At 49.7% G+C, this 17,216-nt stretch overlaps 5 non-coding genes and 1 pseudogene across 5 annotated transcripts; all 6 read left to right on the forward strand.

The window, feature by feature from the left end:
• The first annotated feature begins 5,477 nt into the window (after positions 1–5,477).
• On the forward strand, positions 5,478–5,653 carry LOC132118851 (U2 spliceosomal RNA; annotated as a pseudogene).
• A 352-nt stretch (positions 5,654–6,005) lies between these two features.
• On the forward strand, positions 6,006–6,167 carry LOC132118763 (U1 spliceosomal RNA). The gene has a single exon (XR_009425985.1). It is a non-coding gene; the product is annotated as a U1 spliceosomal RNA (small nuclear RNA).
• A 1,174-nt stretch (positions 6,168–7,341) lies between these two features.
• On the forward strand, positions 7,342–7,532 carry LOC132118767 (U2 spliceosomal RNA). The gene has a single exon (XR_009425989.1). It is a non-coding gene; the product is annotated as a U2 spliceosomal RNA (small nuclear RNA).
• A 352-nt stretch (positions 7,533–7,884) lies between these two features.
• Positions 7,885–8,048, forward strand: LOC132118882 (U1 spliceosomal RNA). The gene has a single exon (XR_009426049.1). It is a non-coding gene; the product is annotated as a U1 spliceosomal RNA (small nuclear RNA).
• A 3,806-nt stretch (positions 8,049–11,854) lies between these two features.
• LOC132118805 (U2 spliceosomal RNA) lies at positions 11,855–12,045 on the forward strand. The gene has a single exon (XR_009426024.1). It is a non-coding gene; the product is annotated as a U2 spliceosomal RNA (small nuclear RNA).
• Positions 12,046–12,397: 352 nt separating this feature from the next.
• LOC132118883 (U1 spliceosomal RNA) lies at positions 12,398–12,561 on the forward strand. The gene has a single exon (XR_009426050.1). It is a non-coding gene; the product is annotated as a U1 spliceosomal RNA (small nuclear RNA).
• Positions 12,562–17,216: the final 4,655 nt, after the last annotated feature.

Below are 17,216 nucleotides of genomic sequence, written 5' to 3' on the forward strand. Positions count from 1 at the left end.
ACTGCGATCGCCTCTTGGAGGTTTCCTGACTTGAGATCTTTTTATATCTTGAGTCACACAACTTCGAGAGGTACATTGAATTCTGCTGCTTCGGGCTCCAACAAGTTTTAAGGTAAGGTCTTTTAATTATTTATTTGGTTATTTATTGTTGTATTTATTGTTGTTTTAAGTTTTAAGGCTGTTGGTGCCTCCATCATGTCGGCTGCCCGTGCCGGCGTGCGGAGGCACCACAGCGTGCGTTTTTTATTCAGGCAGGTTGAGGGGAAGCTCCTTGGAATGTCCCGTATGGACTTTTCAAGGAAGCTGATCCAAAAGACCTTAGCTTTTAGATCTGACGACCTGAATTGTTTGATGACTCTGCCCTTGAACAAAGGATTTGATGTCAGTTTTAAAACCGCTTCCCTGCTTAATGACTTTTGGCAAAGGTTTGATTCAGTTAAAGCCCAGTTCTCCATGTTCACTGTCGAGAAACTTTCGGATAACACACTTAAAACTGTGATTGTCAGGATGTTCAATGAAACAGTGACTGGAGATGATATTTGTGTTTGGTTGGGTAGATTTTGCACTGTTCGAGGCCAGCCTGTCAAAGTGTTGGATGAAGATGGCATTTGGACATGCTCCTGGCGAATTCCCATTAAACAATGGGAAGACGCTGGGGGCTACCAGGGCCTGAAACATCTGCCTTCCATGATTGTGCTCGGAGAGAACAGAGGCTACATACATTATCAAGGAATGCCCAAACTCTGCAGGAAGTGTTGCAGGTTTGGTCATCTCGCTGAAGCATGCCAAGAGTTAATATGTGGGAAGTGTAGAGAAATTGGTCACAGTTTTGATGATTGTACCAATGGCAGACGGTGTAATCTTTGTGGAGAAACAAACCATCTCTACAGAGACTGCCCTAAAAGTTTTGCCAACAAGCTCAAAATGGCCGCCCCACATGGGCAACAAACGAATGAACAAAGGAAAGAGGAGGCGGTCCCTGAGGTTTTGGCGGGAATTTCAAATCCCCAGCCGGCCTCAGGGATTGGGCAGGAAGGAGGAAGTGGGGCGGCCACAGGGGCGGAGTCAGATATTGAACTGGAAAAAGTCACGGAAGGAGAAGTGAGCGAGGAAGAAACAAGCTCTTCCCTAGAAACGGTGTCAGATTTGGTGCAGGAATCCAGTGGGAGTGAATTTGAGTGTTCACTCCCAAATGCTCAAGTGCAAAAAAGACCTGCGGGATCTCCTCTGGTGGAAACAGAGGAGAAAAAAGCTAGGGCAGCACAGCGGCTTGATAGTTCCGATTTGGAAGATCAAGAACGTATGTGGCCCCTAGAATCCCCAAATGAGGTCTCCTTTTTGCACATCAAGCTAAGAACATCGTCGCCTAGGGAGTTACAAGAGGGTTTCTCTGTAGCACCCGATGTGTCGAGCACCTGCTCTCCGGGCCCCAGTTCATCTGGGAGAAAGGAAGAGCAGGTGAAACAAGATAAAACATGATTTTAAGCATATTTTTGTAGTCTTTTAGTCTTCTGTTTAAATGTCTCATACTGTTTTAACCATACTGCTCATGGCCCTCACTATCTCTACCATAAATGTAAGAAGTGTGAGGTCCACCTTGCGAGCACAGAGCATTTTATCCCTTTTAAAGTCTTTTAAGTCAGATTTGTTTTTACTGCAAGAGTGTGCTCTGCCCTTTTTAAGTAACCACAGGAAGTTGGAGGAGATGTGGACCATGGGGCCCTCAATATGGAGTGGCTCTAACTTCAACAAGAATGATGGTGTCGCTATTTTAATAAAAAATTCAAACATCACGGTGAAGGATAGCACTGTGGTGAGGGAAGGGCGGGCTCTTTTAGCAAACCTGACTTTTTTAGGGAGAGATTTTAAGGTTCTTAACGTGTATGGTTTTACAGAAAAAAATGACAGGTATGAGCTTTTAGAAGACCTGCAGCCCCACATGTTAGGCAGGGCTCCCCTAATAGTAGCAGGGGATTTTAACTGTGTTTTATCAAAAACAGATAGGAAGAGAGTAGGAGAAGATTTTAAGGTCGATAAGACATCGGTTTTATTACAAAATTTAGTCAAGGATTTTAAGTTAGTTGACTGTTTTAAACAACTGCATCAAAGAGAGGAGGGCTTCACCTGGTTCAGTGGTGATGGCGCCAGAGCCTCTCGAATTGACTATGTTTTTACAAGGGACTGCCCGCCAACCGATGCAACATTGACCCCTCTCTTTTTTTCTGATCACATGATGCTGTCTTGCACCCTTTCACTTTCCCCGGGTGTGACGGTAGGAGGAGGGATGTGGAAGCTGAACTGTTCCCTATTGGTGGATGAAGAAGTGGTTAGAGAATATAGGGAGCAGTTCAGCCAATGGCAGACCCTCCAAGACTTTTATGAGACACGTGCACAGTGGTGGGAAATGGTAAAGGACCGGACAAGACAGTTTTTTAGGAAGGTAGGGAAAGATAAAAAGAATAGGGAAAAGAGATGCATGATGGGGTTGCAAAAAAGATTACAAAGATATTTTAATCTTTTAAATAATGGTTTTGATTTTAGCCAAGAAATAACAGATGTAAAAAAAGAAATGTCAGTTTTATCTCGTATCCAAAGTAAAGGTGTTATTTTAAGAAGCAAAGAAAGAGAAATAGAGGAAGGTGAAAAGTGTACAAGTTACTTTTTTAAAAAGATAATAACAAGGGGAGGGGCAATAACCAGTGTTAAGGTAGGAGGGAGGGATGCAAACACAACAGAAGAGATTTTAAAAAATGTAGAGGGATTTTATGAGGATTTGTATTGTAAAAAAGATGTACACGACGATACGGCAAGGGAAGTTTTAAATTTTTTAGTCAAGAATGTTAATGGCCAAAATAAGTTTTTATCCCAAGATTTTAATATTTTAGAATTACATAAAGCTCTTAAAGGTTTTAAAAAGGGGAAGTCCCCAGGAGCAGATGGACTTCCCCTAGAGTTTTATCTTACTTTTTGGGATATTTTAGCACATGAATTATTGGCTGTTTTTAACAACTTTGAGACTCTTGACAGACTACCCGACAGTTTTAGGATAGGGATAGTGTCTTTACTGTACAAAAAAGGGGACAGGACTGACTTAAAAAATTGGAGACCAATCACGCTTTTAAATTTCGATGGTAAACTTTTTAGTAAGATTTTAGCGACACGCATGTCGACTGTTTTAGAGGACGTGATCCACCCGGATCAAGCTTCTGCTGTGCCCGGAAGAAAGATAACAGACAACCTAGTGCTGATTAGAGACGCCATCTGTTACGCGAGAGACAGAAATATTCGGCTAGTAGTCCTAAATTTAGATTTTGAAAAAGCATTTGATCGAGTCTCGCACCAGTACCTCTTCCAGGTACTGGATAAAATGGGGTTTCCAGAGAGGTTTATAGCCTGGGTGGGACTGCTGTACAAGGGAATAGTCAGCAAAATTCTAATAAATGGGCATCTTTCCAAAGCTGTGAACATACACAGTGGTGTCCGTCAGGGATGTCCTTTATCTCCTCTTCTGTATGTGGCTTGCATTGAGCCACTGGCACAGATCTTGAGAAGGGACAAATGGATCAAAGGACTGGACGTTCCTGGGACGGGTGGACTGACGGCGACCTGTGCTTTATACATGGACGACGTAACTCTTTTAGCCACGGACCTTTTATCCATACGAAGAGCACTGGACTTGACTGACTGGTACGGTCGGGCCTCGGGCGCCAAACTCAATAGAAACAAGTCCGAGGCCCAGCTCTTCGGGCCGTGGGGAGACGCGGACACAGGAGGACTTGATTTGGTTTTTAAAGACAATGATTTTAAGATTTTAGGCGTTAAATTTGATAAAGACGGAGGTGGACGAGACAACTGGACTGACTTGCTAGGGAAAGCTAGGAAAAGACTGGGGTTTTGGGGACTAAGACAGTTGACAATTGAAGGTAAAATTTTAATTTTTAAATCTGTGATTTTACCTCTGATTTTACTTGTCTGTTCTGTTTTTAGCCCACCTCGGCGGTTCCTGGTGAGACTGGAGAGGGCGGTGTTTTATTTCCTGTGGGGGTCCAAGTGGGAGCGCCTGAAGAGGGAGACCATCAAGAAAAGGCCAGAGAACGGTGGAAAAGGCCTCCCAGACCCCCACCTGTTTTTAGGCAGCCGCTTCACCGCCCTGCACATTAGTTATGCCATGACCCCATCCAAAGAAAACAAGACGGCTGCAATGGTGCGATTTTGGATGGGGTCTTACCTAAGAACATTGAAAATTTTACCAGTAGACTTGAAAACCCCAGTGTCTTTTAACTTGCCTAAAGAGTACAGTTTTATAAAAAATTTTTTAAAGAAATATCTTTTAGAGAGTGAAGATGTCACCATTTTAACTAAACACAAGTCTCTCATTTCTGTTGTGCAGGACCGGGAACCGGTGAGTCCAGTTCCAGGCCTCACACTAGGTGAGGCCAAACAAGTTTGGAGGAACGCTGCTCACCCCGCTCTCCAGAACAGGCACAAGGATTTATCATGGATGGTGGCTCATGAGATCCTCCCGGTCAGGGCGGTTATGCACTCCAGAGGCATGGCCAAAAACCCCATCTGCCCTCGGTCCGGCTGCAATTCCCCGGAGACCGTCCACCACCTACTCTGGGAGTGCGGTGCTGCGCGGGACCTGTGGGCCAAGACCGGCCCCTTGTATTTCCCGTGCCTACCAGCAGGTGGGGCCCAGTTCGGGTACCAGCTCGCCATCCTTGGGGTGGGCCGGGGCTTGAAGGACATGACAGCACAGGAATTCACCTCGCTCTGGCTCACCCTCAACGTCATCAAGGATGCCATCTGGGCCACCAGAAACCTGCTGGTGGGGAAACGCGTTACGGTAACCCTCCATGCATGCGAGCTAAAGGTAACATCAATGCTGCAGGGGTACCGGACGACGATATTCGGACGGGGGGGCCGGGGCCGCACAGAGAGGGTCCCGGCAGGCACCGACCCTGGCTGCCCGTAGATGCACCCTCACCATTCTGGCTACGGGAACAGCGGGCCAGCGGGCCGGAGGAGAGGGGATCTCCGCTGAGCCTGTAAAGCAGCATCTCATGTCCCTGTTCTGGAGAGTGGGGTGAAGACCGACTTGATAAGGACTCACCCCCGGTCTTGCACAACAGATGTTTTTTTTTTTTTTATTTGGTTTTTATCCTATAAATTGGTTTTTATTGTGTTTTATTAATGAAATTGGTTTTATTAACATGCATATGAGGCTTGTTTGCTTTTTTAAATTTGTATTTTACTTTTGAAACCGATCGCACCTTTTAAACACACCTCAAATATGGACTTTTAAAAACAAGCAAAACACTGTGGTTTAATCAATTTTTTTTAACAATGATTGTTTCTTTCATTTTACCATGTGTATTTATTATATATTATATGGCTTGTTTTAATGTGTGCTTGAAAAAAAAAAAAATGTGTGTGAAAGTAAAAATGCAAATGGAAAAAATGTAAATGGTGACAATAAAACTTTTTCGAAAAAAAAAAATCTGTTCTTATCAGTTTAATATCTGATACGTCCCCCATCCGGGGACTACATATTAAATGGATTTTTAGATCACGGAGCTGGAGCCGGGGCTTGCCCCGTCCATTCCACGCATCGGCTAGGTATTGCAATGTCTCCAGGAACGGTGTGCTTTCCCTTTTTCGGGAATGCCATTTATTGTGACGAATAGCAGAGCAAGTAATGAGGTCTGCCTTTGCAGGTCCTGTGGTTTATTGCGGACTCTCTTCTGAGGCACCCCCCTGAGGTGTTGGACTCTTCCACTAACGATGCTCCCACCTGAGGTCTCGGAGTCTTTCACTGACGAGGTGATGTATCGAATTCGGTGTGTTTGGTTAAAGGGAGTCAACTAAAACCAGCGTTGGGAAGCAGTTTCCAGGCCAGTAATGGAAGTCGCCCATCCTTCCTTTGTTGGGGTTTACGGAGGGCTAACCGTTGGTGAGGATGGTAGAGACGCAAATTGTACCTCTGGCTGGCCGCCTGGGTTTTCATACTTACCTGGCAGGGGAGACACCATGATCAAGAAGGCGGTTCACCCAGGGCGAGGCTTGTCCATTGCACTACGGCCATGCTGACCCCTGCGAATTCATGTTTCGAAGAAACATTTCATTTTTCTTATTTTTCCGCTTACAGCGCCACCTAGTGGCCTGTCGCAGCGCCCTTTTACACCTGACCGCTGACTGAGCCCCTGCACAGGTGTGCCGATTTGGGTGAAGGGATCTCACTCCTTCCTGGAGTTATAGCCATTTGAGCCACCTCGGCCACACCACCTTGGCACGTTTTGAGGTCCCCTCGCCAAGGTGAATGGAAATTTCCACTTTTTTTGGATGATTATTGACAGTCAGACTCCAGAGAAGCATTCTGTGCTGATCTGGGTGGGACTGGGCCAAATACCTGCCGCTAGTTTGCAAAAGAAGGTTTTCGACAAAATCCCAAATACCCGAAAATTTCGTCAGAGCGACGAGCCAATCTGAGACCTGCATCTCGTTCGGCTCGAGCCAAGGATTCCGATGACATAAGGCACGTGGCTCTGCGACGAACCGTTTGGGAGTTACGAGGGATGCCGTACTCTCTGTCGCCGCAGAGCCAGCGTCAGGCCGATCGGGGCGAGGCCCGGTGACGTTGCAGACGGGGGAGGGTACTACCATCACACAGCGTTTCAGGTGTTTCCATCTTTGTTTGATGGTCCTTTTACATTTCATTTTTCTTATTTTTCCGCTTACAGCGCCACCTAGTGGCCTGTCGCAGCGCCCTTTTACACCTGACCGCTGACTGAGCCCCTGCACAGGTGTGCCGATTTGGGTGAAGGGATCTCACTCCTTCCTGGAGTTATAGCCATTTGAGCCACCTCGGCCACACCACCTTGGCAGGTTTTGAGGTCCCCTCGCCAAGGTGAATGGAAATTTCCACTTTTTTTGGATGATTCTTGACAGTCAGACTCCAGAGAAGCATTCTGTGCTGATCTGGGTGGGACTGGGCCAAATACCTGCCGCTAGTTTGCAAAAGAAGGTTTTCGACAAAATCCCAAATACCCGAAAATTTCGTCAGAGAGACGAGCCAATCTGAGACCTGCATCTCGTTCGGCTCGAGCCAAGGATTCCGATGACATAAAGCACGTGGCTTTGCGACGAACCGTTTGGGAGTTACGAGCGATGCCGTACTCTCTGTCGCCGCAGAGCCAGCGTCAGGCCGATCGGGGCGAGGCCCGGTGACGTTGCAGACGGGGGAGGGTACTACCATCACACAGCGTTTCAGGTCTCCCAGACTTACCAAAGCCGAGATGGGCATCGTCGTGTCCGGCTTCTTCCCCGCTGCATCAAATCAACATCGCTTCTCGGCCTTTTGGCTAAGATCAAGTGTAGTATCTGTTCTTATCAGTTTAATATCTGATACGTCCCCCATCCGGGGACTACATATTAAATGGATTTTTAGATCACGGAGCTGGAGCCGGGGCTTGCCCCGTCCATTCCACGCATCGGCCTGGTATTGCAATGTCTCCAGGAACGGTGTGCTTTCCCTTTTTCGGGAATGCCATTTATTGTGACGAATAGCAGAGCAAGTAATGAGCTCTGCCTTTGCAGGTCCTGTGGTTTATTGCGGACTCTCTTCTGAGGCACCCCCCTGAGGTGTTGGACTCTTCCACTAACGATGCTCCCACCTGAGGTCTCGGAGTCTTTCACTGACGAGGTGATGTATCGAATTCGGTGTGTTTGGTTAAAGGGAGTCAACTAAAACCAGCGTTGGGAAGCAGTTTCCAGGCCAGTAATGGAAGTCGCCCATCCTTCCTTTGTTGGGGTTTACGGAGGGCTAACCGTTGGTGAGGATGGTAGAGACGCAAATTGTACCTCTGGCTGGCCGCCTGGGTCTTCATACTTACCTGGCAGGGGAGACACCATGATCAAGAAGGCGGTTCACCCAGGGCGAGGCTTGTCCATTGCACTACGGCCATGCTGACCCCTGCGAATTCCCCAAATGTGGGAATCTCGACTGCATAATTTATGGTAGTGGGGGACTGCGTTCGCGCTCTCCCCTGAATTAACTGGTGAAACAAAGCAGAAAGATCTATCTCAGTTACTTTTTAGTTTCAGAATGATGAGTCCTGCCACATGCTGGGTATGTGTTTTGAGCTCATGAAACAAAATCACTTACGCTCTTGAAATATGGGTCCCTGGTGTGTGGTTTAGTTCGAATTTTGCACAGACCTCACTTTGCAAGTCGATTGGATTGACTGCAGCCTAGCTGTAGCTGTCTCCATGTTTGTTTTTCGTTGTGCTTTTTCAAATCATATTAGTTCTTTTCCGCTTACAGCGCCACCTAGTGGCCTGTCGCAGCGCCCTTTTACACCTGACCGCTGACTGAGCCCCTGCACAAGTGTGCCGATTTGGGTGAAGGGATCTCACTCCTTCCTGGAGTTATAGCCATTTGAGCCACCTCGGCCACACCACCTTGGCACGTTTTGAGGTCCCCTCGCCAAGGTGAATGGAAATTTCCACTTTTTTTGGATGATTATTGACAGTCAGACTCCAGAGAAGCATTCTGTGCTGATCTGGGTGGGACTGGGCCAAATACCTGCCGCTAGTTTGCAAAAGAAGGTTTTCGACAAAATCCCAAATACCCGAAAATTTCGTCAGAGCGACGAGCCAATCTGAGACCTGCATCTCGTTCGGCTCGAGCCAAGGATTCCGATGACATAAGGCACGTGGCTCTGCGACGAACCGTTTGGGAGTTACGAGGGATGCCGTACTCTCTGTCGCCGCAGAGCCAGCGTCAGGCCGATCGGGGCGAGGCCCGGTGACGTTGCAGACGGGGGAGGGTACTACCATCACACAGCGTTTCAGGTGTTTCCATCTTTGTTTGATGGTCCTTTTACATTTCATTTTTCTTATTTTTCCGCTTACAGCGCCACCTAGTGGCCTGTCGCAGCGCCCTTTTACACCTGACCGCTGACTGAGCCCCTGCACAGGTGTGCCGATTTGGGTGAAGGGATCTCACTCCTTCCTGGAGTTATAGCCATTTGAGCCACCTCGGCCACACCACCTTGGCACGTTTTGAGGTCCCCTCGCCAAGGTGAATGGAAATTTCCACTTTTTTTGGATGATTATTGACAGTCAGACTCCAGAGAAGCATTCTGTGCTGATCTGGGTGGGACTGGGCCAAATACCTGCCGCTAGTTTGCAAAAGAAGGTTTTCGACAAAATCCCAAATACCCGAAAATTTCGTCGGAGCGACGAGCCAATCTGAGAACTGCATCTCGTTCGGCTCGAGCCAAGGATTCCGATGACATAAGGCACGTGGCTCTGCGACGAACCGTTTGGGAGTTACGAGCGATGCCGTACTCTCTGTCGCCGCAGAGCCGGGGCGAGGCCCGGTGACGTTGCAGACGGGGGAGGGTACTACCATCACACAGCGTTTCAGGTGTTTCCATCTTTGTTTGATGGTCCTTTTACATTTCATTTTTCTTATTTTTCCGCTTACAGCGCCACCTAGTGGCCTGTCGCAGCGCCCTTTTACACCTGACCGCTGACTGAGCCCCTGCACAGGTGTGCCGATTTGGGTGAAGGGATCTCACTCCTTCCTGGAGTTATAGCCATTTGAGCCACCTCGGCCACACCACCTTGGCACGTTTTGAGGTCCCCTCGCCAAGGTGAATGGAAATTTCCACTTTTTTTGGATGATTATTGACAGTCAGACTCCAGAGAAGCATTCTGTGCTGATCTGGGTGGGACTGGGCCAAATACCTGCCGCTAGTTTGCAAAAGAAGGTTTTCGACAAAATCCCAAATACCCGAAAATTTCGTCGGAGCGACGAGCCAATCTGAGAACTGCATCTCGTTCGGCTCGAGCCAAGGATTCCGATGACATAAGGCACGTGGCTCTGCGACGAACCGTTTGGGAGTTACGAGCGATGCCGTACTCTCTGTCGCCGCAGAGCCGGGGCGAGGCCCGGTGACGTTGCAGACGGGGGAGGGTACTACCATCACACAGCGTTTCAGGTGTTTCCATCTTTGTTTGATGGTCCTTTTACATTTCAATTTTCTTATTTTTCCGCTTACAGCGCCACCTAGTGGCCTGACGCAGCGCCCTTTTACACCTGACCGCTGACTGAGCCCCTGCACAGGTGTGCTGATTTGGGTGAAGGGATCTCACTCCTTCTTGGAGTTATAGCCATTTGAGCCACCTCGGCCACACCACCTTGGCACGTTTTGAGGTCCCCTCGCCAAGGTGAATGGAAATTTCCACTTTTTTTGGATGATTATTGACAGTCAGACTCCAGAGAAGCATTCTGTGCTGATCTGGGTGGGACTGGGCCAAATACCTGCCGCTAGTTTGCAAAAGAAGGTTTTCGACAAAATCCCAAATACCCGAAAATTTCGTCAGAGCGACGAGCCAATCTGAGACCTGCATCTCGTTCGGCTCGAGCCAAGGATTCCGATGACATAAGGCACGTGGCTCTGCGACGAACCGTTTGGGAGTTACGAGCGATGCCGTACTCTCTGTCGCCGCAGAGCCAGCGTCAGGCCGATCGGGGCGAGGCCCGGTGACGTTGCAGACGGGGGAGGGTACTACCATCACACAGCGTTTCAGGTGTTTCCATCTTTGTTTGATGGTCCTTTTACATTTCATTTTTCTTATTTTTCCGCTTACAGCGCCACCTAGTGGCCTGTCGCAGCGCCCTTTTACACCTGACCGCTGACTGAGCCCCTGCACAGGTGTGCCGATTTGGGTGAAGGGATCTCACTCCTTCCTGGAGTTATAGCCATTTGAGCCACCTCGGCCACACCACCTTGGCACGTTTTGAGGTCCCCTCGCCAAGGTGAATGGAAATTTCCACTTTTTTTGGATGATTATTGACAGTCAGACTCCAGAGAAGCATTCTGTGCTGATCTGGGTGGGACTGGGCCAAATACCTGCCGCTAGTTTGCAAAAGAAGGTTTTCGACAAAATCCCAAATACCCGAAAATTTCGTCAGAGCGACGAGCCAATCTGAGACCTGCATCTCGTTCGGCTCGAGCCAAGGATTCCGATGACATAAGGCACGTGGCTCTGCGACGAACCGTTTGGGAGTTACGAGGGATGCCGTACTCTCTGTCGCCGCAGAGCCAGCGTCAGGCCGATCGGGGCGAGGCCCGGTGACGTTGCAGACGGGGGAGGGTACTACCATCACACAGCGTTTCAGGTGTTTCCATCTTTGTTTGATGGTCCTTTTACATTTCATTTTTCTTATTTTTCCGCTTACAGCGCCACCTAGTGGCCTGTCGCAGCGCCCTTTTACACCTGACCGCTGACTGAGCCCCTGCACAGGTGTGCCGATTTGGGTGAAGGGATCTCACTCCTTCCTGGAGTTATAGCCATTTGAGCCACCTCGGCCACACCACCTTGGCAGGTTTTGAGGTCCCCTCGCCAAGGTGAATGGAAATTTCCACTTTTTTTGGATGATTCTTGACAGTCAGACTCCAGAGAAGCATTCTGTGCTGATCTGGGTGGGACTGGGCCAAATACCTGCCGCTAGTTTGCAAAAGAAGGTTTTCGACAAAATCCCAAATACCCGAAAATTTCGTCAGAGAGACGAGCCAATCTGAGACCTGCATCTCGTTCGGCTCGAGCCAAGGATTCCGATGACATAAAGCACGTGGCTTTGCGACGAACCGTTTGGGAGTTACGAGCGATGCCGTACTCTCTGTCGCCGCAGAGCCAGCGTCAGGCCGATCGGGGCGAGGCCCGGTGACGTTGCAGACGGGGGAGGGTACTACCATCACACAGCGTTTCAGGTCTCCCAGACTTACCAAAGCCGAGATGGGCATCGTCGTGTCCGGCTTCTTCCCCGCTGCATCAAATCAACATCGCTTCTCGGCCTTTTGGCTAAGATCAAGTGTAGTATCTGTTCTTATCAGTTTAATATCTGATACGTCCCCCATCCGGGGACTACATATTAAATGGATTTTTAGATCACGGAGCTGGAGCCGGGGCTTGCCCCGTCCATTCCACGCATCGGCTAGGTATTGCAATGTCTCCAGGAACGGTGTGCTTTCCCTTTTTCGGGAATGCCATTTATTGTGACGAATAGCAGAGCAAGTAATGAGGTCTGCCTTTGCAGGTCCTGTGGTTTATTGCGGACTCTCTTCTGAGGCACCCCCCTGAGGTGTTGGACTCTTCCACTAACGATGCTCCCACCTGAGGTCTCGGAGTCTTTCACTGACGAGGTGATGTATCGAATTCGGTGTGTTTGGTTAAAGGGAGTCAACTAAAACCAGCGTTGGGAAGCAGTTTCCAGGCCAGTAATGGAAGTCGCCCATCCTTCCTTTGTTGGGGTTTACGGAGGGCTAACCGTTGGTGAGGATGGTAGAGACGCAAATTGTACCTCTGGCTGGCCGCCTGGGTTTTCATACTTACCTGGCAGGGGAGACACCATGATCAAGAAGGCGGTTCACCCAGGGCGAGGCTTGTCCATTGCACTACGGCCATGCTGACCCCTGCGAATTCCCCAAATGTGGGAATCTCGACTGCATAATTTATGGTAGTGGGGGACTGCGTTCGCGCTCTCCCCTGAATTAACTGGTGAAACAAAGCAGAAAGATCTATCTCAGTTACTTTTTAGTTTCAGAATGATGAGTCCTGCCACATGCTGGGTATGTGTTTTGAGCTCATTAAACAAAATCACTTACGCTCTTGAAATATCGGTCCCTGGTGTGTGGTTTAGTTCGAATTTTGCACAGACCTCACTTTGCAAGTCGATTGGATTGACTGCAGCCTAGCTGTAGCTGTCTCCATGTTTGTTTTTCGTTGTGCTTTTTCAAATCATATTAGTTCTTTTCCGCTTACAGCGCCACCTAGTGGCCTGTCGCAGCGCCCTTTTACACCTGACCGCTGACTGAGCCCCTGCACAGGTGTGCCGATTTGGGTGAAGGGATCTCACTCCTTCCTGGAGTTATAGCCATTTGAGCCACCTCGGCCACACCACCTTGGCACGTTTTGAGGTCCCCTCGCCAAGGTGAATGGAAATTTCCACTTTTTTTGGATGATTATTGACAGTCAGACTCCAGAGAAGCATTCTGTGCTGATCTGGGTGGGACTGGGCCAAATACCTGCCGCTAGTTTGCAAAAGAAGGTTTTCGACAAAATCCCAAATACCCGAAAATTTCGTCAGAGCGACGAGCCAATCTGAGACCTGCATCTCGTTCGGCTCGAGCCAAGGATTCCGATGACATAAGGCACGTGGCTCTGCGACGAACCGTTTGGGAGTTACGAGGGATGCCGTACTCTCTGTCGCCGCAGAGCCAGCGTCAGGCCGATCGGGGCGAGGCCCGGTGACGTTGCAGACGGGGGAGGGTACTACCATCACACAGCGTTTCAGGTGTTTCCATCTTTGTTTGATGGTCCTTTTACATTTCATTTTTCTTATTTTTCCGCTTACAGCGCCACCTAGTGGCCTGTCGCAGCGCCCTTTTACACCTGACCGCTGACTGAGCCCCTGCACAGGTGTGCCGATTTGGGTGAAGGGATCTCACTCCTTCCTGGAGTTATAGCCATTTGAGCCACCTCGGCCACACCACCTTGGCACGTTTTGAGGTCCCCTCGCCAAGGTGAATGGAAATTTCCACTTTTTTTGGATGATTATTGACAGTCAGACTCCAGAGAAGCATTCTGTGCTGATCTGGGTGGGACTGGGCCAAATACCTGCCGCTAGTTTGCAAAAGAAGGTTTTCGACAAAATCCCAAATACCCGAAAATTTCGTCAGAGCGACGAGCCAATCTGAGACCTGCATCTCGTTCGGCTCGAGCCAAGGATTCCGATGACATAAGGCACGTGGCTCTGCGACGAACCGTTTGGGAGTTACGAGGGATGCCGTACTCTCTGTCGCCGCAGAGCCAGCGTCAGGCCGATCGGGGCGAGGCCCGGTGACGTTGCAGACGGGGGAGGGTACTACCATCACACAGCGTTTCAGGTGTTTCCATCTTTGTTTGATGGTCCTTTTACATTTCATTTTTCTTATTTTTCCGCTTACAGCGCCACCTAGTGGCCTGTCGCAGCGCCCTTTTACACCTGACCGCTGACTGAGCCCCTGCACAGGTGTGCCGATTTGGGTGAAGGGATCTCACTCCTTCCTGGAGTTATAGCCATTTGAGCCACCTCGGCCACACCACCTTGGCACGTTTTGAGGTCCCCTCGCCAAGGTGAATGGAAATTTCCACTTTTTTTGGATGATTATTGACAGTCAGACTCCAGAGAAGCATTCTGTGCTGATCTGGGTGGGACTGGGCCAAATACCTGCCGCTAGTTTGCAAAAGAAGGTTTTCGACAAAATCCCAAATACCCGAAAATTTCGTCAGAGCGACGAGCCAATCTGAGACCTGCATCTCGTTCGGCTCGAGCCAAGGATTCCGATGACATAAGGCACGTGGCTCTGCGACGAACCGTTTGGGAGTTACGAGGGATGCCGTACTCTCTGTCGCCGCAGAGCCAGCGTCAGGCCGATCGGGGCGAGGCCCGGTGACGTTGCAGACGGGGGAGGGTACTACCATCACACAGCGTTTCAGGTGTTTCCATCTTTGTTTGATGGTCCTTTTACATTTCATTTTTCTTATTTTTCCGCTTACAGCGCCACCTAGTGGCCTGTCGCAGCGCCCTTTTACACCTGACCGCTGACTGAGCCCCTGCACAGGTGTGCCGATTTGGGTGAAGGGATCTCACTCCTTCCTGGAGTTATAGCCATTTGAGCCACCTCGGCCACACCACCTTGGCACGTTTTGAGGTCCCCTCGCCAAGGTGAATGGAAATTTCCACTTTTTTTGGATGATTATTGACAGTCAGACTCCAGAGAAGCATTCTGTGCTGATCTGGGTGGGACTGGGCCAAATACCTGCCGCTAGTTTGCAAAAGAAGGTTTTCGACAAAATCCCAAATACCCGAAAATTTCGTCAGAGCGACGAGCCAATCTGAGACCTGCATCTCGTTCGGCTCGAGCCAAGGATTCCGATGACATAAGGCACGTGGCTCTGCGACGAACCGTTTGGGAGTTACGAGGGATGCCGTACTCTCTGTCGCCGCAGAGCCAGCGTCAGGCCGATCGGGGCGAGGCCCGGTGACGTTGCAGACGGGGGAGGGTACTACCATCACACAGCGTTTCAGGTGTTTCCATCTTTGTTTGATGGTCCTTTTACATTTCATTTTTCTTATTTTTCCGCTTACAGCGCCACCTAGTGGCCTGTCGCAGCGCCCTTTTACACCTCACCGCTGACTGAGCCCCTGCACAGGTGTGCCGATTTGGGTGAAGGGATCTCACTCCTTCCTGGAGTTATAGCCATTTGAGCCACCTCGGCCACACCACCTTGGCACGTTTTGAGGTCCCCTCGCCAAGGTGAATGGAAATTTCCACTTTTTTTGGATGATTATTGACAGTCAGACTCCAGAGAAGCATTCTGTGCTGATCTGGGTGGGACTGGGCCAAATACCTGCCGCTAGTTTGCAAAAGAAGGTTTTCGACAAAATCCCAAATACCCGAAAATTTCGTCAGAGAGACGAGCCAATCTGAGACCTGCATCTCGTTCGGCTCGAGCCAAGGATTCCGATGACATAAGGCACGTGGCTCTGCGACGAACCGTTTGGGAGTTACGAGGGATGCCGTACTCTCTGTCGCCGCAGAGCCAGCGTCAGGCCGATCGGGGCGAGGCCCGGTGACGTTGCAGACGGGGGAGGGTACTACCATCACACAGCGTTTCAGGTGTTTCCATCTTTGTTTGATGGTCCTTTTACATTTCATTTTTCTTATTTTTCCGCTTACAGCGCCACCTAGTGGCCTGTCGCAGCGCCCTTTTACACCTGACCGCTGACTGAGCCCCTGCACAGGTGTGCCGATTTGGGTGAAGGGATCTCACTCCTTCCTGGAGTTATAGCCATTTGAGCCACCTCGGCCACACCACCTTGGCACGTTTTGAGGTCCCCTCGCCAAGGTGAATGGAAATTTCCACTTTTTTTGGATGATTATTGACAGTCAGACTCCAGAGAAGCATTCTGTGCTGATCTGGGTGGGACTGGGCCAAATACCTGCCGCTAGTTTGCAAAAGAAGGTTTTCGACAAAATCCCAAATACCCGAAAATTTCGTCAGAGCGACGAGCCAATCTGAGACCTGCATCTCGTTCGGCTCGAGCCAAGGATTCCGATGACATAAGGCACGTGGCTCTGCGACGAACCGTTTGGGAGTTACGAGGGATGCCGTACTCTCTGTCGCCGCAGAGCCAGCGTCAGGCCGATCGGGGCGAGGCCCGGTGACGTTGCAGACGGGGGAGGGTACTACCATCACACAGCGTTTCAGGTGTTTCCATCTTTGTTTGATGGTCCTTTTACATTTCATTTTTCTTATTTTTCCGCTTACAGCGCCACCTAGTGGCCTGTCGCAGCGCCCTTTTACACCTGACCGCTGACTGAGCCCCTGCACAGGTGTGCCGATTTGGGTGAAGGGATCTCACTCCTTCCTGGAGTTATAGCCATTTGAGCCACCTCGGCCACACCACCTTGGCACGTTTTGAGGTCCCCTCGCCAAGGTGAATGGAAATTTCCACTTTTTTTGGATGATTATTGACAGTCAGACTCCAGAGAAGCATTCTGTGCTGATCTGGGTGGGACTGGGCCAAATACCTGCCGCTAGTTTGCAAAAGAAGGTTTTCGACAAAATCCCAAATACCCGAAAATTTCGTCGGAGCGACGAGCCAATCTGAGAACTGCATCTCGTTCGGCTCGAGCCAAGGATTCCGATGACATAAGGCACGTGGCTCTGCGACGAACCGTTTGGGAGTTACGAGCGATGCCGTACTCTCTGTCGCCGCAGAGCCGGGGCGAGGCCCGGTGACGTTGCAGACGGGGGAGGGTACTACCATCACACAGCGTTTCAGGTGTTTCCATCTTTGTTTGATGGTCCTTTTACATTTCATTTTTCTTATTTTTCCGCTTACAGCGCCACCTAGTGGCCTGTCGCAGCGCCCTTTTACACCTGACCGCTGACTGAGCCCCTGCACAGGTGTGCCGATTTGGGTGAAGGGATCTCACTCCTTCCTGGAGTTATAGCCATTTGAGCCACCTCGGCCACACCACCTTGGCACGTTTTGAGGTCCCCTCGCCAAGGTGAATGGAAATTTCCACTTTTTTTGGATGATTATTGACAGTCAGACTCCAGAGAAGCATTCTGTGCTGATCTGGGTGGGACTG

This window comes from Carassius carassius, chromosome 37, assembly GCF_963082965.1.
Source record: "Carassius carassius chromosome 37, fCarCar2.1, whole genome shotgun sequence".
NCBI classification, from domain to species: Eukaryota; Metazoa; Chordata; class Actinopteri; order Cypriniformes; family Cyprinidae; genus Carassius; species Carassius carassius.